The sequence below is a fragment of the Lissotriton helveticus genome, chromosome 4_1, assembly GCF_964261635.1.
Source record: "Lissotriton helveticus chromosome 4_1, aLisHel1.1, whole genome shotgun sequence".
Lineage (NCBI taxonomy): Eukaryota > Metazoa > Chordata > Amphibia > Caudata > Salamandridae > Lissotriton > Lissotriton helveticus.
In genome coordinates, this window is record NC_136063.1 from 1,294,241,156 (window position 1) to 1,294,266,773 (window position 25,618).

Sequence of the window (25,618 nt, forward strand, 5' to 3'; positions counted from 1 at the left end):
TTTGATGACTACACTTACTTTCATTTTTACTACACATATGTACCACAATTGTGTTTAACAGTGTTCAGGCAATTGACATAGGAACAATTTTCAGAGTGGGGGTGCTGCTGTCCATGTTATGTCACAGAAGTTTTGAGGATAGTGAAACATCCAGGTTTTACAAGAACAGGTGTGGCAAATGAACATTCAGCAGAAGAGTTGTATGGGGGCATATAAGGCCATATGTATCATAGTTCCGTTTTGCGAATTCTAAATAGCGATTTTTAAGGAATCACTATTTAGAATTCGCAAAACTGTATGTATGTAAAAAATCGAATAGGAATAATTTCCCATTCTTTCCTATGGGCCAGGAGGCCCATAGGAATGATTGTGAAATGCATTTCATTTTGCGATTCGCAATTTGCTAATCGCAAAATGAGATTGATTTCAAGGGTGCAGGGGTGTCTCAAGGACACCCTGCTGCACCCCTGAAATCAGCTTGTGTGTGCATATGGCGCATAATTTATGCGATTCCTATGATGCTATTTTTTTATACATATCAATAAATGCAAAACGGCCTTTTGCAATTCGCAAAGGGCCTTTGCGAATCGAAAAAGCCTTGATACACATGGCCCATAGTATCTTGAGGACACACATTGTCCAGAATATATGACTAATACAGGGTGTGAAACATTTTTGCCATTTACAAAGACACTTGTTATTGCAATGGTCTCCCAAAAGCACCACAAAATTTGCATCAGACATGAAGTGTTAGAAAGTGCCTCTCTTGATAGAGTTAGCCTCTACTTTTTTCCTGATATCTGATATGATTACCAATCTAATCCAGTCCAAAAAACTTTATTTCAGTCTGTTTGACCATAAAAGCATACTTAAAAATGAACAATAAAGAGTGCAGTACAGTACAGAAGAGTATGATCTGCACAAGCTCAAAACTTAAAATGAATAAATACATGTACAGGGAGGGAACAATGCAGAAGACAGTAACCTTAGAATGCAGCACCTGATAGGACCCATCAATATGTTGACAAGACTTAGTGTTAGAATGAGTAACAATACACATTTCATCACTTAAAAAACAACAATGATGGCTCATCGCACTTGCATTTTAGCCATCATAAGAAAAGGAATTACAAATTTAAAAAACTTAATAGGATTGGAAGTTAAAAGTGGTAAAAAGTTAAGAAGAAGTTAAAAAAAACCCTAGTAAATGTGGGACACAGGGCAATTAATTACTGCACAGGCATGTTTACAAAAGACCAGCACCTATGCCACATTGAGGTCTCAGAATTGCGACACAGCAAAAACAATGGGCTTGCTAGTGTCATGCTTTAAAATTCTAATTGCCTCAACACAATGTACAAACCTTAGATTCCTACACAACGGAACAAACCAGTACTTCCTCATAAGTTTGTAAGCAGGGCAAAGGAAAATGACTCTTCCTCGCAGTTACAGGCTGGGCACCCCTGCCCAGCCGTGCCTGACCATTTGAAGGTCAAAACACGGAGCGGCAGGGTGCAGAGTCTGAACTGGATGTATAGTTTCCTTGCCAAAAATGTGTAAATATCATCTAAGAAGGGCTCAAATCGATATTCTTCCTTCATAATAGAAATTTAGACATCAGATGTCCTGTAGACGGGCTCCCTTGCACCTCTGCTGGCTTGTTCAATCAATAGGCTTTTACTAGTTCGGGCGAGATTAAAAAACACGCTTCCTCAGGGTTGGTCCATAGACTTGGTTTGCCCATTCTACAACATTCTTCTTTTACATGGATGAACCAGGGAAATTTTGCTACTCCGGGGAGGCTCAAAATTTCTTTCAATTCCTCTCCGTAAGCTGCCAGCTCTGGTGCCACCCATAGTCTACACCAGAAGGTTAGGGGTCTAAGACTTAACTCCTCCCCAATGGGTCTGATTCCTAAGTCCAGAAGGAAAGGGGTGAGGTGGGTACTGGGAGGGAGACCTAAAACCTGTCTCATGAAACTGTTTTCTACCTTACTCACATCTCCACAGTTACAGTGCCCCCATAGTTCTGCTCCATACATTGCCGCACCCCTGGCTTGCACCTTGTGAATTTCCACTAAGGGTCCGGCTGGTTTGGAGGATGAGTTTCTCAATAGTTTGATAATGCCTCCAGTAGTCTGTGCTAGCTTAAGTTTGGCTTTGGCAATTTGTGGGCCCCACTCCATGTTTTCTGTCAGGGTGACCCCTAGATATTCGAATATCGTCACCCTGTCCAGCATCATGCCCTCTAAAGTAGGGCTGGGACACAGTGTCTTAGGCGGATTGAACACCATGAACTTTGTCTTCCGAGTGTTGATCTCCAACCCCCTGGTCTTACAAAAAGAGGCAAAGCTATCCAAAACCCTCTGTTTACCCATAGGGGATTTTGACATTAAGAGGGTGTCATCAGCAAACATCATTACTAGAACCTTGGTACCTGCCAGTTTCGGGGCATCGTTGCCCCCACCTCAGTAAGTTGGACAATCAGTGCGTTGACAAAGAGACAAAACAGGGTCAGGGCAAGCACACAGCCCTGTCTTACTTCTCTGTTAACTGGAAAACGTGAGGTCAAGTTGCCTCTTTTCCCGCACCTTACCTGAGCAAAATTACCCTCATGCAATCTTATGAGTATGATCAACAGGAACGAGGGGATCCACATTTCCCTAAGTACCTCCCATAGCTTTCCCCCGAGCACCAGATCAAAAGCTGTCTTGAGATCCACGAAGATCAAATAGAGGCCGCCGCCCTCCATCTCACCGTTTTCCAAAATATAAGTTGGAGTCTATATATTTGGTCAACGGTGGAAATGTTCTTCCTGAATCCAGCCTGATATCGGCTTAATATCTCATGCACGTCCATCCACCCTTGGAGGCGATCAAGGATTATCCATGCAAAAAGCTTTTGTGTGACATCAATCAGGCTGATCGGCCTGTAATTAGCTGGTTGCTGAAGATTGGAACTATTTCCGCACTGCCCTGGTTTTGGGAATCGGCATACTCTTCAGGATGTCATTAAATAGAACCTGAAGATAATGTCCTCATTTAGTCCATTTGTGCCGGAAGAGATCCCCCGGAATCTTATCCAGACCCAGTGCTTTACCTGGCGAGAGCCTATTTATCGCATTTGCCACCTCAGACAGGGTGAACTCTATAACATCTACTTGGTTATTCCTATACGCGAATACCGATAAATCAACATGGCCAATTGTATTCTCTGTAGTGTATAAGGCCTGAAAGTGCCTTTCCCATTCTTCTGCTGCTATATTGGGTTCTACTGCTGGCTTTTCCTCCCTACTGCCTGTACTTACTATGGACCAGAACTCTTTTAGATCTTTAGAGGCTAGGGTAGTATTTAGAGCATCCCATCTATTGATTTCCCATGTCTCTTTTGCTAGGCGTGTGGTCTCTTTATACAGCACCCTCAATTGTTTTACGAGTGATTTATCATTAGCTTTAATGGCTTCTAATAGAGCCCGTTTTGCCTTGCGGCAGGTATCGTTAAACCACTTTGAGTAGCCATTGGTTTCTCCTTGGAGCACACCTCTGGGTAAAATACTTCAGCCACCTTGGAAATCAATCCTGCATGCATATCTGCAATTTTATGAATGGGGACTGCTGGCCCCGCTGATGCAATCGCTTCTCTTAGTTCTATCAGAACCAGAACTACTGCTGCATATAGTGTGGACAGCTTTCCTGGAGACTGCTGCATGTTTTTCACTTCCTATTATTGGACAGCGATAATCTATTATCTATAGGAGTACTAGTGGTCGGGGCACTTCCTAAGTCCGGCAATTCATATATCAGAGATGAAGCATTATGATCGCTGTCATGGCGAGTGAGGACAAGGAAATCATTAACTCTATGCCAAAGCCTTGTCTCCACTAAAATTTCATCAAGGAGGGAGGCTTGGCCCACTCTATTAAATGTTGCATTGTCAGGAGTGTCCGAGGCTGTGCGACCATTACATGTCTCCGGCAGTGGGTCAGTGTAAATGCATTGATTTGAGTTGCCAGCGGGTTTCAATCCTTAATTGGGGGGATCTGTGGTTCAGGGATTGACCAATGTGCATCCTCCTCTGTAGGGATTGTGTCATTCATAGCTGGAAAAGGCTTGTATTGACAATTAAAATCTCCCCCCAATATCACCCAGGTGTTAGGGGGACACTGGAAATAAAAGAGCTAAGTTGGTCAAAGATTGGGGATTCCTTGTACACACTGACAGGGCAGTAATAGATGTTGATAAAAGCCAAAAGTAATACACAATGTAATTCATTGGACAAGGAGTCCAGCTGTTTGGCTGAGCAGCCAAGATGTGTGCCTGCCCAAATACATAAACCCCCTGACGGTCTACCCCTTCCTCCTGAGGTAGCCAGGATAGTAAATGACACAAACCAAACTCTGAACGAGTCTTGCCACATCCATGTTTTCTGAAACAGGCTTATATCAAACTGATCTACAAAAACTCCCCAATTAGTACAAGACAATTTACTTTTCAGGCCAACATCATACCAGGATAGGACCTTTAACTTCCTACCTAGATTCTGTTTAATAATGGGGGCACCATGGGCCTGTGTTTCCCTTGTTGCAGCCACAGGGCAGTTATCCAATGTCCTGGCTGGTTGTTTTGTGGCCACATCACTGGGATTTGGTGGATTAGGGGATTGGCGAGGCTGTTGGCCCTAAGGTCTCCACCCCTAATCTTGTCATGTTTACATCTGTCAGCTGCACTATCACGGCCACGTACTCTATAAATATCCCTGCCCCCGGGATACTAGATTGACCTGGTTTATCACGGTACCCCACAGTTCTCATACTTCGGCCTGTTCCACCACTCTCTATTGGCAATCCACTTCTTCAAGGCCCTCAAATCTATTGCTTACAGGTACATTAACAAGCAAGGGTCTGAAGGAGGGATACCTACAATTGTTGGTCTGGTAGTACTGTGATTGTCTTTCAGGATCTAAGGAGGTATTAGGCCTGTCTGGTATGTGGCGGCGTAAATAGAAGTGATCAAATGGTAGCCCTTGGATCTCAATGTATGACTCTCGGGGGCTAATTTCCTGGCTTAAAAGACAGCGTACAGTCTAGGGATTACTAAAGTTTACAACTATGCAGTCTCCTTGCATCGTCTTGTGGCTATTTCCCACCCAACCAACTCTATGGATCAATAAAACCTCTCCTTCCCTGTCATAGGGGAATTGTCTATGCCTTGCCAACCAAAATAAGCTTTTGTTCCTAAGATCCATGTATAACTCTCCCTGGCCATTTTTTTAGCATTGTATCCCTGTCAGCACAATGACATAAGGAGATGCAGCTGGGGGCAAATTTATTATGGGTTGTATTATCACTTCTGTATTACCCACATTACTCTCTCCTCCTGCATACCCCTCTCTATACTCGCTGGGCCCTGGTAGAGAAGTGACCATTTTATTTTCATTCTGCTTAGTATTAACTAAGTTGTCATCTCTGGCCTCGGGGTTGGGATTCCTGTTTGTTGTGTGCGCCATGTGAACTTGCGCCTGCTGTTGTCCTGGTCTTAATAAAGTGGACTTAACAGTTTTGTCACTCCTGCTAGTTTAGTTATTGGGCAAGCTAGGGCGGTGTAAATTGGTGGAGTCTTGGCTACTTTGGGCCAACAACTAGTGTGGTTACCTCCAACGTAATGAGTGGCTGTACGGTCAATACCTAAACCAAACTGGTCTATCCATTCTGGGTACAGAGTATGGTGGGAGATCTACTGGCTCAGTTAAAAATTATTGTAAAGGAAGAGCTTGCTCCTTTAGTAGACTGAATACACAAATTGGAAATATAGGGGGATACTAAGCTAGTAATCACAGGGAATAATCAAACCCAATCCATCTTGAGGGGCTCTGACTTCAGTCGCCAGGTAGACACTCCTGGCATGTCACCCCCAGATACTCTAGGGGTATGATTTCAAACTGAAAGTGCACTGGGTCCCTTCTAACCAGCTCTCCAGTGCCAGATATCTTTCCCAAAACTTGTAACATGACAGGCACAACTCCAGAAAACCTAGAGGACTCTAAGTATTCTGGAGCACCTCCAGCCTTCATGAAATTGCCAAAAAGCTCCCTTAGAGTGAATGTATTGCTAACATGCACACTGCAGGCACCAATCCAGTGAACTCCGGTTTGTCAACATGTTGCTCCCAGATGACCTTGAGGTAGAACTGAATCAAGAAAAGGTACAACTGTTCTGGAAGGTCAGATCTGTCTTCCCACCAAGTCTAGAAACCGGGGCCTACCGGAGCAGCAGACCAATACACAGGGTAACAGATTCCCAACGACTGACCCTGAGAAGTAGAGTGCATTCCGGACTACCGAAGAAGCAGAAGCAAGTACCCATGAAGGCATGTCAGGACACCTGAGACCTACTTTTTGAGAGGCCTAGCTGTCTTGAGATTGCCACTCCAAGTTGCCTTATCCTGACCACAAGGACCACGAGGACCCTGAAGACACACTGCGCCCAGCTGACCTGTTTGCTCTGCACCCAGCCCCACCGTCCCCAGCACCAACCAACATGCTCTGCTCCCATGGTTCCCAGGACCTTGCAACCTCCTCTCTCTAAGAAGACCCCCCAGACTTAGCTGTAAGCCCATTTGTGCAGTGCATTTTCAAGTGGCCCCCTTCATCTTTGCTCACAAGCTTCCAAGACCTCCAACTCTTTGCTCCAAGCCAATTTGGGACGCTCCCAAATTTCTCCTGCTGGAACTGTTGACCTGGTCCTCACATCAGCATAAAACGAGAAGGTGAACTTTATGAAATCATTTCAAGAATTTCTATAGATTTTTCTGCTTTTTCCCTGGTGTTTCCTATGGTGTGTATTTGCACATAGAAGTTATATATTTTTCGAAATTTGCAAAATCGTATCTCTGCAAGTACTTACCTTAGAACTGTGTTCTTGGTCTTAAAAATTTAATAAAATTGATTTTATTTTTACAAATTGGTGGCAGATTTATTATTGTGTGTGTTTCTTAGTTATTGCCTCCATGAGTACAACAAATGCTTAACACTAACCTCTGATAAGCCTAACTGCTCACTCCCACTCCCACAAAAAAGAGTTAGTATTATCAACTTATACAGCTCCATACCAATTGTGTATTTTGTGGTCTCTCTACATAGTATACTTCATATTAGTACACTGTACAGAGAGTTGGTTTCCTACATGCAGTTTTACTGCTAAACTTATAAGGTGCACAAATGATAACTTGTGAAAACGGGTGTAGATCCTGAAAGTCAAATATAGAATATCATAGGACACTACTGTTGTGGAAAAAATATAAAGTAGCATAATATTGAAAGCTTAGTAAGTAATTATTTCTAAACGTCACTCCACATATATGTACCAAGACAATTTGCAAGGTACATAGGTCAAGGTACATACATGTAGGCTTAAGAATAGTACATATAGTATCTATATGCACTTGCCTTTTATTGTTTTGTCCCTTGATATATTGTGCACATTGTTCTTATATTTGATATTCCAGAGTAAAAAGTGAAACTAAGATTTTGGTGCATGTTTATCATTTGCCCAACACACAAGTAAAGTGTCAGGTTTGTTTGAATATATCAAAATGTTTGTTTCCATTACACTTCAGAATTACAAAAATCCCCAAAATGCCTCAGTTGTACTTTCCTTACTGCTGATATATTTTGAAATACTTGGATAGTGCATTTATAACTCTGTAATTTGTATTTTGTGTTACAAAATATTTGACATTTTATAGCCTTCCATTTCAATCTGTTTGAATCCCAGCTTGATTGTCACTTGGTTAATATTACAACTGACCTTACCTTGCAGTTAGAGAAAGGAAGACAAAACATAAATCAACATGTTATAAGAATAATCAAACAACATGCTAAAAGAATAAGCAGGAATTTAGCAGAATACCTTGGGCCTGATTCACAAAGGTTAAGTTAAACCAAAAGTTTAACTGAGATCAAAAGTCTAACTTTACTACTTTTCAGCATTCACAAAAGTAAGTTACTAATGGTAACTTAACTACCAATAAAGTTTATAGTAGCAAACTTACTAGTAGTAAAGTTACTACTAGTAAAATTACTAGTAGTCAATTTACTAGTGGTAGATTACCTCTGTAAATGCTAGAAAGTAGTAAACTTAGACTTAAGTCTAAGGGCCTGATTTCCAGTCAAGTGGTCTTGGTCTGCCAGACTCGCATGGGTGCAGCGGTGGCGGTCCTGTGTTTCATAGTGCTGGTGTAGCACACAGGGCCTATATAATAAGCAGGGCTGGACCTCTGCGGTCTGCCAAGTATATTATGAGTTTCCCCCCTGCCAGCCTTTTCATGGCAGGATTACTCCATGAAAAGGCTGGTGGAGGGGAGAAAAAGGGGGCCATACAGGGCCCCCATGCTCCTGCCGTCATGAGAATACATTTAGGAGGCGCAATGTGTGTTCCCTGTTTGCATGCGCCCCAAGTTCCTGGGCGGCATGGACTTCACAGCCCATGTTGTTCTGGAACTTCTTTTGCGTTCCCATTAAGGTGCCCATTTTAAGGGACTGGCAAAAGAAAAGACAGGAAAAGCTTGCAAGACACAATTTCAACTCATAATCTGGCAGGCGGTCCCTGCACTGCTTTGCAGGGCTGAGCTGGTGCAGAGCCGATGCAGCACTGCCAAAGTCATAATTGGCCCCTAGGTTACCACTAAAGTCTAGGTTTACTATTTTTTGGTTTTCACAAAGGTAAGTTACTACCAGTTACTTCACAACTAGGACATTTTCTTCTAGTAGTTACTACAAGTAAAATTAATAGTAGTAAAGTTCCTACTAGACTTCTGGTCTAACTTTACCTTTGTGAATAGGGCCCTAAGTCTAATACCTGACCTTTGTCTTTGAATGCAAGATAATACAAACAAAATGTAAAGGCTTCTTTAACACTCATTTTTCTGCTGATATTGTGCAATGTTACTTTGGTCTGCAGCAGCACATCCAGCTTTCCAATTCCAATGTCCCTTGTTCAGGCTTCGGTGTTATCACTTTAAAAACTAAACTCTAATTAAAAGCTGAATTTGGAACAAGGGTGATCAAAAAAAGCAATCAGTTTAAAAGAAAAAAAGTAAAACATTTGTCTCAATTGAGATGGTGTTTTATATATTAAATGTGGTTTCAGAATTTGATATTTATGATTTGTTCCATCTAACCAAATCCTCATGTTTGAATTGCTTTTAGTAATGAGATTAGTTCATTGTAAAATACAATATAAATACATGCATAATTCATGTTTAAGATAGATGATTTTAGTTTTTAATACAAATTCGCTTCAGTGGTGTTAGTTTTAATGGAAAAACGCTTCATAGCAATCACTAAAAGATGCAAATTAAACCTCTGTTGAGTTATAAAATTTTCAATTTTATGCGTGGGTGTACTTTTTAAATTGTTTTTACATAAGTGGTAGAAAGGCTAATAATTCACTATAATAAACAACACAAGCCAGAACAAGTTTAGTGTACTCTAAGCATTAAACACACGTTAGCATACTTAGCTTAAGGATGTTTATGGTTCTATAAATACCCTAAGGTATATGTGGTGACCTACCCAAAACATACCAATTTCAGGCATAACAAGAAGATAAGCGAATGAATTCTTTCAATAAATGCCTGCACTTTCATAATTGAGGAAACCACCTTTGTGCTATGGGTACAAATTAAGGTATTAATCCGTGAGTACCTTCACCTTCAAATTGCCTGTATAGGGACTACTAGGTAAAGATAAGAGAAAGGTCATGAAGTGCAAAATTTCATATTCTTTGGCGAAGCATCAGTAAGGTTAGCTGTACTTTAGCAGTGCAATTTGTCATGTCTTTAATGCAAAAATATTTAGAATTAGAGATAGATAACAGAGAATAATGGGCCATTTTCAGTAAGACATTCCAAGGAAAATCAAATAGACGAAAATGGGGAAGTTCCTGTTGTACATGATGATTTTTGGAATTCAGAGATGAAAGTTCAAGAAAAGGTTTATTGAAAAAATTAATATGATCTTAAAAATAATACTTCGTATACACAGTTATTTGTTAATACATAAATACTTGAATATGTAATAAAGAACAGTAATGGTTTATAATATCCATTAAAATAGTAAAAAGGATAATATAGAAGAAGATATGAATACAATTGAATAAAAGGTCCACAAAGAGCGTAAATAACAGTACGTCAAAACATTTTTCTTTTTATACACAATTACATTTTTTTTTATAGAAAATGATAAATTAAGCATACTTATAAACAAATCATAGGAGTCCAGGGAGGCTGGGTAACTTCTTGTTGTAAGGGAGCAGGTAAAGATGTTTTCTTCATAGAATTATCTAGAAATTGCGTGAGTGGGCCCCAAAGGTGGGATCGTTTAGTAGCAAGAGAGATAGGATAAACAAGTGCTGTATCAAAGCGCTGGTTGTGACATAGGGCATAACACCAAGCTAAATAGGACAACTTAGCGGAATCTTTCCAATTGTCTGATATTTGCTGAAAAGCTACAATTATTAACAAATCAATAAGTGGTAGCTGAGAATGGCTTGCTTTCCAGTCCGATGTTAAACTACCTAGGAAAATGTTTGTGAGAGAGAGGGGAATTGTGGTGTGAAAGATAGTGTTAATTTGGTGCCATACCTGTTTCTAGAATATAAAAACATGTGGACAAGTGAATAGCATATGAGGAAGATCTGCGTCTACCTGGGAACATCTCCAGCAAGTGTTGAGATTTGTGTTGTGTATTTTATGTAGGGATGTGGGTGTAATAAACAATCTATTATAAATAAAGAAGAGTGTTTGTGTTGTACTGACCGCTCTACCTGATTTCCTGTGTTTTGTCCAAATTGTGTTCTAAAAAGAAATGGGCCAATTTGTTCCTAGATCAGATTCCCATGAAAGTTCCACTTTGGTTTTGTCCCGGATCTCAGGGGGTGCCATTAAACAGAAATAAATGGTGGATGCTTTGGGGTTTATGTGCAAAAGGTTATGCCAAGGGAAGAGGGGTTGGTAGGGTGAAGATTTGAGTTTATCGTAAATATCAAGTTTTTTGCACTGTAAGATCAAAAATTTAGATTTGAAGGAAGAAGGTAAATGATAAAGTGTTTGTAATTGTGTGAATTAAATGGGTGAGCCCTGATATAAAAATTGATGGACCCAGATTAGACATTTGTTTCTCCGAACATTCAAATATATAGGTTCCCATTAAGGAGAATTTGTTTATTATGCCAAATAGTGGAATTGAGAAAAGTGTCTAAATTATGTACCATTAAGTGGGGTGCAGTGGATAGTAGTTTACAGGATTGCATAATTATGGGAGTGGATAGTTTTTGTGGTTTGCGTGTAAAGGAGAGATATTCCTGAAATGAGAAGGGAGCTAAAAATGAGGTCTCGAGATCCACCCAGAGAGGTTTATCATCAGATTGGTTAGTGATCCAATTCGATAGTTGTCGTAACTGAAAGGCTTTGTGATAATTGAAAAATTCAGAGATGAAAACATTTCCACTTATTCATGTTTACCCATCTACAATTTTACTTTATATAAGCCACGTATGGTGAAAAATAATGTAACCCCTGCTTTAAAATAGTTACATTGTGGTAAACAAGTAATAGGGGAGCCATACAGACAAGGCCTCAGCTGCTTTGTCCATCAGCCATGTGATATAACTGATGCTCACCTTTTAATCAACCTTCCTCTCACTTAAATGAATAAATAGAAAAATGGCCTCATCAGGAATAACTCTATTTTTCCCCTCACAGAAGTATGTTAAAAAATACTTGGCCTCTTCACTCCCGTTACTAGTGCCCTCTGTACTAGGAATTGGTACCTGACATTCTGCCACCCACCTGCACCACCCTCTGCATATATCCCCGAGCCCAATTTGAAAATAATGCCTTCCTTCCTGCCACTCGATTCCAAACCTTTATGTACCCACCCCACACACAAAGCAGCACTGTTCAATTTCACTTTGCAAGCATAGCCGCTCCAGCACAGATATCACCTCTGTAATAGCTTTGAATCAATGTAGCAAGATTTTCTCTCTCCGCATGTGTAATAGAGACGTGTCCTAGTAGGGAATGTGATGGTTGGAACAGGCAGGACACTGCCCATGTCCTACCCCTTCCATTGGTCAGTGGAGACCCGAGGGAAATAAAATAAGATGGGTGAGATGACCAGCTGCCAACGACATTGGCGAGGTGGGGGAACACAGGGAAAGTAAGAGACCTGGTCTCCTGGTGCTATAACAACTGTGTAAAATCGTTTTCATCTGTTGTTAGGTCACACAAGTGATTATATCATGATTTAATCCAGGTATTCTGGCTAATGGCTATCAAAGAGAGCTATACATAATAAAAATATACAACTGTAAACGTGTGAATATGTCTATATGTTGAAGGGGAGATGTGTCCTTTGACATATGCTTCTAAAGCTGTCGAAGGGTCATTGATGTGGAACAGATTCTCAGCAGATCATTCAGGCACTTAAATAACACAAAACTGATGCAGGCCCTGCACTGCTTGCCATTCAATGGTTGACAAACCAGCTTGGTGGAGCTTTCAGCAGTTCACTTGCAATTTGAGATCCGTCCTAAAATGCCTGCATTTTTCTAAGTGAAGAAAGGAAAACATGCCCCAGAATCTACCATTGAGTTCCCAGATTAGTCAGCAACTCTTGCATCTCACCTGCCTAGCATTTGTAAAAGACACAAACACGCATTTCTGGAACCTAAATACCAATTATATATGTTTAACTGTAGTAAAGAATAAAACCATACACACTAATAAAAAACTTGAAAACAAATGCAATAACAACAGCCATAGAATGAAACATTAAGGTCCTGATTCGAACCTTGGTGGTACGGGAGCGGGCTGCCACGCCACAGCCGCACTCCCACACCGCCAAAGCTCACCACTGGCTGCCCACCAAATTATTAGTATTTTTGTAGTCTAAGTAGAGGTCGTTTGACGTTCCCACAGCAGTGTCTTTCAAAAAGGCAACATAATGGGAATGTCAAAAGCCGTTCCTGCATGGCATGGACTGTTCAGTCCATGCCATGTAGGAACAGAGGGTGCATGCACACAGGGGGGCTCAACATGTGCACCACTGCATGTATCCCCGGGCTCAGAGGCTTTGTTTCCTCCCTGCCTCGCTTTTCATGGCAGGCTCACCATCAAGAAAAGTGTGCTTGGGAGGAAACTTGTAGTATGCTTGGCAGTCCTGCAACGGCACCACCAAGCATATCGCAACCTCAGACCGCCGTGCCATTTCCGGAGATCGTGGATCCCTGGCAGTTGTGGTGGTTCCCTCACGGCTCAACCGACACACTCCTAATTTTTATAGTTTTATATAGCGCAAACTTGACCTGAAGATACCAGGTATGAGAGCGCTTTACATAGCACTAGTTGCATTACATGAGGACACATTCATTTTTGTTAGGCACAGGGAGATTAAGTGATTTGCCCAGAATCACAGGATGTTCAGTGACATTGCCAAGACTCGAACCTGGTTCCCCAGATTCAAGGTCGACCGCCCTAGCCGTTAGGCCAACTCCTCTCCCATATTGTGGTGGTCAGACCACTGGTGTGGGAGTCTATGATGGCCACTACATCTCCACCACGGGTTCAGCGGTCCCATGGACTGCCAAATTTGTAATCTGGCCCTAAATAGGTTTGTGCCTGTTCTGTACCCCAGCATGTAAAAAAAACACACACGCTGGCATAAAATAAATCAATCAATAAATTACGATTTTATAAATCATAAAATGCGTTAATATTTTTGTTCTTGTTTCTTTATAAAACAATAAACCACTAATCTGATGGGACCTAAAGCACAGGAAATAAAAAGTCATTGCAACCCACTGTCTACTTTATTATTATTATTTTTTTTAACTTTATGGTTGGGTTTTTTTCCCTTTCTACTTCATTTTTTTAATGTCTTTATTGGATTTTAACATAAGCTACAAGAGGTCTTTTTCATGAAGTTTCCAGCTAACTAGTAGGAATTGGACCTGGAATTAACCCGCTGGGTCCGTATTATGGAAAACGACCTGGGTGCACCCAGGTCATGCGCTCTGGGGCACTTTTGTATTACAGAAAGGGCTGTAGATGCTTGTGCAGCCCTTTCTGTAATTCAGATCGCGTTGGCAAACTTTTAGCAGCAGCACTATCACCAGAGGGTGCTCCCTCATTTGCATTGTGGTGTGACCCCATGTAAATGAAGGAATCTCTTTGCCTCCATGCCCGCGCCATATTATAGATGCGGGCATATCGGCAAATAAGCTGTCAGCAGGCTGACAGTGCCCCACTTTAAAGATGGCAAACTGTCAGTGCGTCCCCTGATAACAGCCCTCTGGAGGGTGGAATGGAGCTCTTATGGACCTCCCAGACATCCCTTTGCAGGAGGGTGCAGTCACGCATTGCACCTGCCTACAAGGGAATCACTAATCCCTCTTAAATATGCAGGTGGGTGACCTGCACAGTAAAACACTGAGTGGCTACTTCAAAGCCGCTCCATATTTTATTTAAATGTGCTGCCCCCAGGGAAACACAACTTGTGGCTGCCCTGAGGGCAGTTCATACAACATAATATTGTGCATTCTCCTTGTTTGTACAGGCACACCTTTTGAAAGGTGTGCCCAGTGTGAACAAAGAGAGCATGCTATATTCTGTAATATGGCCACAGGTAGCCTATGCTGGAGTAAATCCTTGCCCCTCTGTGGTGCCACAGAGGGTCTGAGCTTTTGAAGTAAACAAGAAGAGCTGTTCAAGATATTCTGAAAAGTTGGGACCTAGATTATATTTGAAATTCCAAGTCTTCCAGTGAACCAGTGGGACCTCTCTACAACAGTGGCTTATTTTGAGAGGATGTTGTCAGATACAACTCCAGTATTGCCCCTGGGGAGAATTATGAGCTCCATATAAAAGATGAGGGGCCCAATTTGGGGTATGGTGAACAGACTACTCTGTTGATAATGTAAAGGAGTAACCATGCCTGCCAAACCCTTGGTCTACCAGCCTCATTTTGCGACTGCTGGGCCTTAAGTACTCTGTCAACTAAGCCCCCATCAGCTCTTTTGATGAAGTATGTCCTCCAATAGCCTAACAGAGTAGGGGACATTGGAGGAAGGACATTCCAACACATTTATTATTTAATGAGGATGGTATAATGTATTTTTTCTACTCCATCACAGTCAGTTAAAACCTGGCAGTGAGAGACCGGAAACAATCTAATGACTGCCACACCCAGGGACAAAACTCACAGGTTGTGGGGTCATTTGCTTAAGAAAAACAAAGATATTGCAAACAAATTATGGATAGCTGTCAGAACTGATGGCAGTTGTCCACCAAAACTGCTTTTGCAGTGACTCCTTTCATTGTACCAATAATTAACAATCCATTCAAATGTTGAATTGGTGCGCTTCAAGTGTTTTGTGAAATTGGAGGTCTATTGAGCATCTTAATTTAACTTCTAGCTACTTCAATATGGCAGGAGGTGCTTCAGAGTAAGAATGTGTGACAGATGTGCATTATCCGAATGTTTTGCCACATTCTCTGTTTTCATTGCTTCTTAGTTTCTTGTGGCTGCCAGAAATATCAGAAACAATCTTGATTTCAAAGTTGTGAATGAAAAATATTTTTCCCATCAACTGTGCTTCTCCATGATAGTGTTGCACCAACCTGTTCAATCAAACTGCCAGCAGCAAATACTCCCTTGTTAGAAAATAAATCATCGAGGGGCATGACTCGATGCCATAGCGGGATGGACACCATTTGCTGAGGCTCCGTTGTGGTCACCGGAAGAGGACATGCCAACGCTAGTACACAGCCGTATTTCTGAACATTCAGACAGACACAAGCATCGGAACATCGGCTGACCATGGAGATGTGTTATGATACTCATTTCTTGAAGATTTGAAGCACTTTTATCTTTAAAATGGGTGGGTGTGCTGATGAGAGGAACGAGCCTGCTATTTTGATTTGTCTCTCAGTTATGCTGATGATGCCATTTACTCCTCTTATCTCCTCATTTTCTCAGCCATTGGTTATATTCTTTTTCCTAAACATTGCCTGCACTTATAGTAGCTCGTGATTGATGTGCTATCTGCTTTGTTTTTTGGAGAATGTTTTATTGACAGTGCGGGTTGGCCAGGTTGAAATTTCATACCACCCCTTTATCTTAATCCTGTATCTTCAGAAATACTGGTTTGCTGCCTTTCCTTCATTCTTTTCTCCCCTTGTTTTCCACATTGGACAAATGAAAATAGCAGTTGTAATTCCTTCCTAAAGACTGCTTTTGGTATATGTTTCTCAAACATTTGTGGCAATATGCTAAATATATTATATTCTAGCTATGTCATAATTTTCTAATTGCAAAAATTGCATATAATTCACTCTCCTCAAAGATGTGGCTGTAGTACATTTGCATATGTTGATACCTCCATATATGGAGAAAGCCAGAAACCTCAAACTACATTCACCAACCTCATTGTCTGTCAAATCCACAGCCAAGGATGATACCTTTAATCCCATTACTGTATTGGAGAATATGGAGGAGAATGTGGGAAACAGTCATGAGTCCTCAAAATCTACAACGAATGTGTCAGGTATACCCACTAATAACAATAAGGTATCGTCTAAGCTCACTTCGACAGCTACTGTCTCCATATCCAAAAGAGTAAAAGAAATCCTCCTTCCTCCATTAAGACCAATCAGACAATATCAGTAAAGCTGCTTCTTAAGGAGATTAGGGCACTTCAACCCTATATGAAAGATACCAATGAACAACTTTACCTCTTGGATGATAAATGATCTCCAGTGGAAAATAAAGTCGCTCAAATGAAACACAAGGTTGAAACTCTTGGTGTTCATTGCGGACTGTTAAAGTATTACAGGCTGAAGTGGCATCTTTAGAAAAACATGCTGTGGTCGTGGAAAATCATAACAGAAGAAATTATTTACGAATTTATGGCCTAGTTAAGAGTGGATGGGTCGGATCCCATCTCTTTCTTCAAATCATTTCTGCCTCAGGTTTTGGATCTTCTTCCTCAATTTCTTTAACCCCTTCCATGCTAATGACAAGGTCAGCTCGTCATGCAGTACACTGGAGCTGTGCTTATGACGAGCTGACCTTGTCATGAACAATGGGTTTTTATATTCATCAGCATAGGAGGGGAAAAGCCATAGCACCCAAGGTGTTAAACATCCAGAGTGCACACAGACTGGGTCATCCTTCTTGGATTGTGTCAACCTCAGACAAGCCTAGCGAAGATATCATATATTTTTTGGAATATCTTGACCTTTTTACAGTGGTCAAGGAAGCCAAAGCTAAAGGTTGCATTACTTGGTGGAAGTTCACCGTCTCTGCTACCGGGGCTCACTGCTGTATCTCCAGCTCTTGACTCGCGGCCGGGCTTGGCTCCGCCCCTCAGACACAACGAACGACCGGCCGGGCTTGGCTCCGCCGGTCCCACGAAAGCCTATAATCCCCAGGTTCCCTTGGGGCAAAACGCCGACGCCATCACTGAGCGCGCCAGGAGGCGCATAAAGCAGCGCCCGGGGCCGAGTTCCCTGAAGTTCACCGTCTCTGCTACCGGGGCTCACTGCTGTATCTCCAGCTCCTTGAATCGCGGCCGGGCTTGGCTCCGCCCCTCAGACACAACGAATGACCGGCCGGGCTTGGCTCCGCCGGTCCCACGAAAGCCTACAATCCCCAGGATCCCTTGGGGCAAAATGCCGACGCCACCACTGAGCGCGCCAGGAGGCGCATAAAGCAGCGCCAGGGGCCGAGTTCCCTGAAGTTCACCGTCTCTGCTACCGGGGCTCACTGCTGTATCTCCAGCTCCTTGACTCGCGGCCGGGCTTGGCTCTGCCCCTCAGACACAACGAACGACCGGCCGGGCTCGGCTCTGCCGGTCCCACGAAAGCCTACAATCCCGAGGATCCCATGGGGCAAAACGCCAACGCCACCACTGAGCGCGCCAGGAGGCGCATAAAGCAGCGCCAGGTCCCGCGACGACGCGCACGGGACGCGCCGGACGAAGCCCGGACAAAGGGCGGACAGTCTGTGACAGTCCGTGACTGACCGTAACTGGGCTGGGCCAGGATCCCTGCTTGTTCCTGTCGCTGCCTATCATTGTTACCCCTCAAGTAAGAAGTGTCTTTGCCAATATATCTCTGAGGTCCTTGTTTATCTATCTAATTGGTAAACGCTCCTCGTTTGCTCGGCTTTGGGGGTGATACTTCTAGTCTCCAATATGTCCAAGCAAAGGTCTTCATCTGTACCTAATACTATAGACAATTACCTGGTTCAGGTTGTGAGCAAAATAAATAGCACAAGACGGATATCGTTGGGCTTAAGCTCACCACCTGCCATCTCTATGCAGAGTTCTCTGCTAGATCCTACTGTGTTAGAAGTTCCGATACAGGTACATAGTAGTGATATTTCCATCACCGAGATAAGCCCTAATGTTAACTTTGATTTAAATATATCCTCTGCTGTTAATCTAGATAATGAACCAGGTAACCAGTCAAGCATGATTAAAGATGATCTCCCTTCCCCTGTGTCTGTGCCTGCAACTAGAGCTATTAGAGCATGCAGAAAGGGTCAGAGCAAACGGGGCGGTTTGCGCTCCAGTAGGAAAAGAACAGCGACTTCACCGAAAACTACTGCCATAATAGAGGCAAATGGGGAACAAGGTGAGAAGGAGATATTAGGTGATGAATTGATTAAAAAGCTAGTGAGTATGATTGACTCCAAGATGAAATCTATAATCAAACCTTTGGTAGCTAAAATTGACCTATTAACAGCCGAAGTAAATAGATTAGGGGGCTTGATAAACAAGACAGTTGAGGTGGGTAATATACCAACTTTAGTGACAAATAGAGTTGTATCATCTACAAATATCCCTAGGGGTGGGACAGGCGGTAGTGATGATGTGATACCAGATCCGCCTCCTATTCAGCAGCCAGTAGACAAAGGTGCCCGGGTAATAGTCAATAAAGATCTACCACCAAATTTCTTAGGGATGAGTGTAGACAAAGGCCCGGTTCAACTTATTGTAGAGGCTTCTCCTCTTGTTCTGGTCTTGGCCAATGTACCTCCCCCAAAACCAGGTCAAGTAGAATCTACTTCTTCTTTGATTAGTAAAGCATACCACTGGTTATGTAATAATATGATGATATCTCCGAGGGGAAAACAACAGCTAGCCGGAGAAATTACCATGGCAAGAAGGGTGGACTGGATAGGGAACAGCGTGAAAAAACTAAAAGGAGACTGTGTAGTTCTGCATTTCTTAAGTCCAGAATTACTCCCTGAGCTTTTAAAATACATATTTCCCCCCCAACGTAGGAGTGCCGAGATTGTTCCGCTAACCTTGGATTTTTTCTACAGGAGAGGTAGTACAGTGAATCCAAGCATTTTAAAGACAAAATGGAACGCGGTAACAAATAACTGGGGTAGGGTTGTACAACCTAGCGAATGGGGAATCAGCACTGAAAATAGATCTGTAGCACTGTCAGACCTGAATGATTGTGATTGACATAGCCTATACTTTTATTGTGGAGGATTTTGGTTTTACAAATGTTACTTGCATGTCCCAAGGAAGATCAACAGGTGTCACAATTCCTCTAGATGATAGCAAGAAGTATGAATTCACCAAGCTATCGTTCTACTCCACTGCAAAGCCTGAGTTTGAAGTGTGTGCTGTTGCTTCTACAGTGGGTACTAACTTTGAGAACACCTCTGTGAGGGTAGATGTTACTGATGATATCTGTCACGACGGCATGTTAGCTGGAACTGTACAGGAACTAATTGAGGATAATACTGCAAATCCTTCATTGACGGACCCGGATGGTATCGTGGACAATGTGGGGAAATTCTTTTCATGGAACATTGCAGGCTTGGGCTCTAAAATGGACTCTGGAGAGTGGCTTCGATTTGTTAATTCTTTTGATCTATGTATATTTCAGGAGACCTGGTCATGTGAACCATCTTTTGCACAGGGATACTTGAACTATTCTGTGCCCGCGTTAAAAGACCAATGGGCGGTCTAACCATTTGGGTTCGGCAGTCCCTAAAACTAGATGTTAAAGTAAAAGAAACTAGCCATAAAAACATCCAACTAATCACAACGAATTCAGATATTCTGGGATCATTAGACATCTACAATGTATATGTGAGGAGAACTAGGGGTGGGAGGTCAGAGGTTTTAGCGGCCTTGGGCTCCCTCCTTGAAACCTACTCCCAAGACAATCATATTGTCATTGCAGGTGACTTTAATCGAACATTTGAACCCTTAGCCACAGATGATGATTTCCTTGGGGATGAAGAGGATTGGCATTGGGGAGTCCCAAAACTAGAGTTGAAACCAGTTGTGCGCTGGACCGAGGATGTGATTAGTATGAATGCCTTATGTTTTGAGAAAGGTCTAAGAGCATTAAATGGAAGGACGCCAAGTGATAAAAATGGGTCTATGACATTTGACAATGGGCGATTCAGAAAAGGGGGTGGTGATGGACAGAGTATCTGAATTAAGCAGAACACTCCTACCCAGTCAAAAGATCAGGGCTTGATCCATCACCGTTTTTTAGCTCACTGCACCATCCCAGTTCAGAACCTGGCTACATGCTAATTAGTCTGTCCCTGGCCCAGTGCATCATGGGAACAGGGCAGACCAAACTACCAAGCCAATTCTTTACTGGAAAGGAAACAAGCTTCCGGGGACCGGTTTCTGGCATTACAGCCGTCTTCGGCCCGGCTTGCTTGAATCCTGATGGTGCAGTGAGCAAGGGACTCATGTCTGAGCATACCCTTCCACTCCTATAGTGGCCAAAACGATTCAGAAAAGGGGGTGGTGATGGACAGAGTATCTGAATTAAGCAGAACACTCCTACCCAGTCAAAAGATCAGGGCTTGATCCATCACCGTTTTTTAGCTCACTGCACCATCCCAGTTCAGAACCTGGCTACATGCAAATTAGTCTGTCCCTGGCCCAGTGCATCATGGGAACAGGGCAGACCAAACTACCAAGCCAATTCTTTACTGGAAAGGAAACAAGCTTCCGGGGACCGGTTTCTGGCATTACAGCCGTCTTCGGCCCAGCTTGCTTGAATCCTGATGGTGCAGTGAGCAAGGGACTCATGTCTGAGCATACCCTTCCACTCCTATAGTGGCCAAAACGATTCAGCGTGGAAGGGTATACTCAGATGTGAGTCCCTTGCTCATTGCACCATCAGGATTCAAGCAAGCCGGGCCGACGACGCCTGAAATGGCAGAAACCGGTCCCCGGAAGCTTGTTTCCTTCCCAGTATAAGAATTGGCTTGGTAGTCCCTACAGCTACGTGTTTTTAAAGGGACAAGGTCATCAAGGACCGTGGTAATTCTAGTGCAGAGAGTGGAATAATTTTCATCAATGCTCAGATTCTCACTGAAGAGCTGCACCGATTGGAACACCTCACCGGTAAGGTGCCTGCGAGTGAGGGCCCTCCAATCTCGGCACTTAATTTGTCTAGACGACACGGGGACTTTGTGAGGACCACTGCTCGTATGTATAAAAAATGTAACGAGTGAGTGGTCAGTCCAATCCATAGCTAGGGTTTCCCCCATCGCCACCAAGTCCGGGGCAGCAAAGATTAAGTCTAAGAGATGACCAGCAGTATGGGTGGCTTCAGTGACAAATTGCGAGAGACCAAAACTGTCACAGGCTTGAACTAAATTCTTAAGACCCGAGTCAAGGAACCCATTGTACCAGAGATTGAAATCACAGAGGATGAGGAGCTTATGATGGGAGAAAGCGATGTTAGTGAGGGTAGTTAGTAGTGCCTGTTGCTGCTGAGAGCTAAAAGACCCAGGTGGGCGATAGCACACTACCACTGTGATGTTACTACCGGAATGAGTCTGTAATGAGAATCCTAACAGCTCAGTGCCCAAAGTAAGGTCTAAAGTAAGGGCCTTAATGCAGCAAGAAGCTCTAAAGATAACTCCCACTCCCCCGCCTCTCCCCGTGGGTCGTGGGGTATGAAGAAATTTAAACCCCGAGGGACACGCAAATCCAGGGTCACCCAAATAATCAGGACGGGTCCAAGTTTCGGTCATAAAAAGAATGTCCAGTTTGTGCGTCTCTATCATGAGTTGGATTTCAATACTATGTTTAGGTAAAGACTTGACATTGAGAAGCCCGCACTTTAACAGGTCGTCACACAGAAAATCAGCTCGTGGGTGCGATGTTGGTGACAGGGAGAGAGTACCTTTATCCGCGTGTAGCTTGCCTATTCCAATGAGCGCCTCCCTCGAGTAAGAGCTCCCAGTAGGGGGCCGTTCAGGATGGGTGCCAGGGCGGACAGCATAACTGGCCCATGGCGCTACCTCGGCGCGGACGAGCGCAGACGGGCTTACCTTTTTTCTTTCTTTTTTAAAGAAGTGTTCTAAATATCAACAAAAAGCAGTGAATTATTTGGACACTCATGAAAAAACTGTATTTCTAAAAAATCTCCGTGATTGAGACCCCTGCAAGGCATATTCAGAAAATACTCGCGCCCGACGCGTAAGCATCCACCTAACATGGCCGCCGCACACGAGACGGTCTAGCTTTAAGCGCTCAGAACCCGGAAGCGCAAGGACTCCAAATACACCGGCACACCCGTTCAGCGTCAATATGCGGTCGGGTGAGGATCGAGTAGGTAATACCGAGCGGGCTTACCGATAGGAAGTAAGTACATTTAAACCAAGCATCAAGAAATATTTCTGATACATTGCATGGGGGGTTCAGACTCCTCATTGGTAACGCGCATTTTTTTGAGACAAAACGAATCCTTGAAAAAAACGCGATTTTAACTATGGCTTTAAAAACCTTACAGCAATGTTTCCACGAGGTGATCCTGCCCTCGGCTGAGACCATGAAGTGCAAATTAGCACCTATACATGTAAATATGTCCTTTTGCCATGACAAAACATTGTGTGTGTATATATATAGAGTGTGTCATGTCTATAGTCACATCACGTCCTGTGTTATGTATGTGTGTGGATTCACAAAACCACGTTTTTTCACATCAGTTACATATTTGCACAGGATTTGAGAGCCTGCACGCACCTGTATGGTGCAAAAGGCACACTCACGCCTTAGACAAATGTGCGCTATGTGTGTGATCCCCTGGCTCTTGAGGGGGGATGTTTTGCCACTAATCAAGTGTCATTCTCTTTTACAGATACGCCCATAAGACATAAATCGTATGTATGAAACACGCATGTTTAATAATTAACAGCGCAAAGATAGCATATTGAAACAAATTTATTTATTTAAATATAGGAGTGAAATATACAGGGCTGGACCCTGTATGGTCCTGATGAAATGCTTGGGGGAGCATGAAACATGTCGACCATAGAACACTGATCTAGCCCTAACTTAAGGCCAGATAACAGTGTCACCCCTTTTTAATAGGTACCAAACTAGGAGCAGAATAAATTGTTGAGGCCCACTAGCACGGTATTTTTAATCACACACTCACTCCACCTTCATCACACTTTGCACCACACATAGTCTGTCACAAAAAATAGTGCTCCTGCGTAGTCCGCTAGTCGCAGCACGCCCCTTTTCGTAGAGAACTGGGATGGCCCCAATGATGAAGCATGTCACCGTGGGGAAACCCCGGAGAGTGAGGGGACTCTAGAAAGAAATTTTTCTTTCTTATCATGGCAAACACTGTTAACATTTAGCAGTAACCATACACACAAACTAGGTCTCCGAACCCATCACATGGGTTCCTGATTTTCTGATATAGACTGGAGGCCGACCTAGTTTAGTTTACCCTCCTTCTCCCCCCATTTCTTGTTTTGCGTTCTACAAATACACATCTTTGTAGTTGGGAAGAAGGGCGTGGCCTCCCGGTAGTGGGCGTGGCCTAATTAGCGCATCAGAGGTCGACTATGACTGAACCCTACCCTCGGCAGCGTGATCGAGAGCTGCACGAGGAAGTCTCAGCAAGGGGGGAAGTGTCCAGGGAACAGCGTGGCACAGGTAAAAACAGGTAACAATACATTGATTAAAACACAGCTACCACTCCCGGCTTCCGCCTCAGGAGTCTAAATCTTATTATCTTATTATGAATGGTCGGCCTTTAGAAGTGGTGAACATTTTTACTTATCTGGGTATTCATATCTCAAATAAGAACGGATGGAACAAACATATAGATATAGCTACATTGAGACACAGGCAACTATCAGGTGCTATTAGTTCTGAGCATAGAAAGTCCCTGACAAAACCTATAAAACCTGCCTTGCAGATATATGAGGCAAAGGCTCTTGGCTCTGCACTATATGGTGCTGAGTTATGGGGTTTTGAGAAGGTGGCTGCTCTCCAAATCTCGGAAAATAAGTTCCTTCGGTCTATAACTGGTGTCCCGAAAAGTACTCCCTTACTGCCCCTCAGGTATGACTTGGGTAGAAAAGTAGTTACAGATCTGGTCAGACTTCGACCGATTCTGTATTGGAGAAGGCTCTGGACTGCGCCTGAGCTTTCCCATTATGCTGAGGGGTTTTTAGATATTATTAAAACTGATATATTCCATAAAAACAGGTGGCTTAAATCGTTGAAAGCAATCTTGAATGAACTTGGAATGGGTTCGCTTTGGACAGACCCAGCTGGAACAGCATTCCCTACTAAAATTGCTTTAAAAAAATTTATTGGGGAAAGGTAGCCTCCCGGGGTTGGAGTAGCACTAACTTAGGATCTATGACTGAAGGATTCTTAGAGGCTAAGTTATACCCTTCCCTCCAACCCTATTGGGATAGTATAACTAGGCCTGGAGACAGAAAACTTCTATTTCAATTGAGAGCAGGTGCATTACCCCTCAGATCTTTGACAGCTAAATGGGAAGGTGGCTTGAATGATAGCTGCCCTGTTTGTGGTTCCTCTAATGAAACTATGGGCCATTTCTTATTCTCTTGTACAGCCTACTTGGATCCAAGACGTGTATGGCTAAAACCGATGTACAAGAATTTAGGGACTACCAGTAGCACCATAGAACACTGATCTAGCCCTAACTTAAGGCCAGATAACAGTGTCACCCCTTTTTAATAGGTACCAAACTAGGAGCAGAATAAATTGTTGAGGCCCACTAGCACGGTATTTTTAATCACACACTCACTCCACCTTCATCACACTTTGCACCACACATAGTCTGTCACAAAAAATAGTGCTCCTGCGTAGTCCGCTAGTCGCAGCACGCCCCTTTTCGTAGAGAACTGGGATGGCCCCAATGATGAAGCATGTCACCGTGGGGAAACCCCGGAGAGTGAGGGGACTCTAGAAAGAAATTTTTCTTTCTTATCATGGCAAACACTGTTAAAATTTAGCAGTAACCATACACACAAACTAGGTCTCCGAACCCATCACATGGGTTCCTGATTTTCTGATATAGACTGGAGGCCGACCTAGTTTAGTTTACCCTCCTTCTCCCCCTTGCGTATTATATGCACTAGTAGCGAGATATGGATATTAATAGCAACTGCCAAATACCTTGGATGGGCATGGTCGATCAGACAGAGACTGCTAGTCACTTGACTAATCCCTGTCTGGGTAAGCTGTATGGTTGAATAGATAGAGACTGCTAGTCATTTGACTATTC

The 25,618-nt window shown here is 43.0% G+C and overlaps 1 long non-coding RNA gene across 2 annotated transcripts in view; it reads left to right on the forward strand.

The window, feature by feature from the left end:
- LOC144827497 (uncharacterized) overlaps positions 1-25,618 on the forward strand; it is a 262,935-nt gene that overhangs the window by 23,748 nt on the left and 213,569 nt on the right. The gene's annotated exons all lie outside the window — the stretch shown is intronic.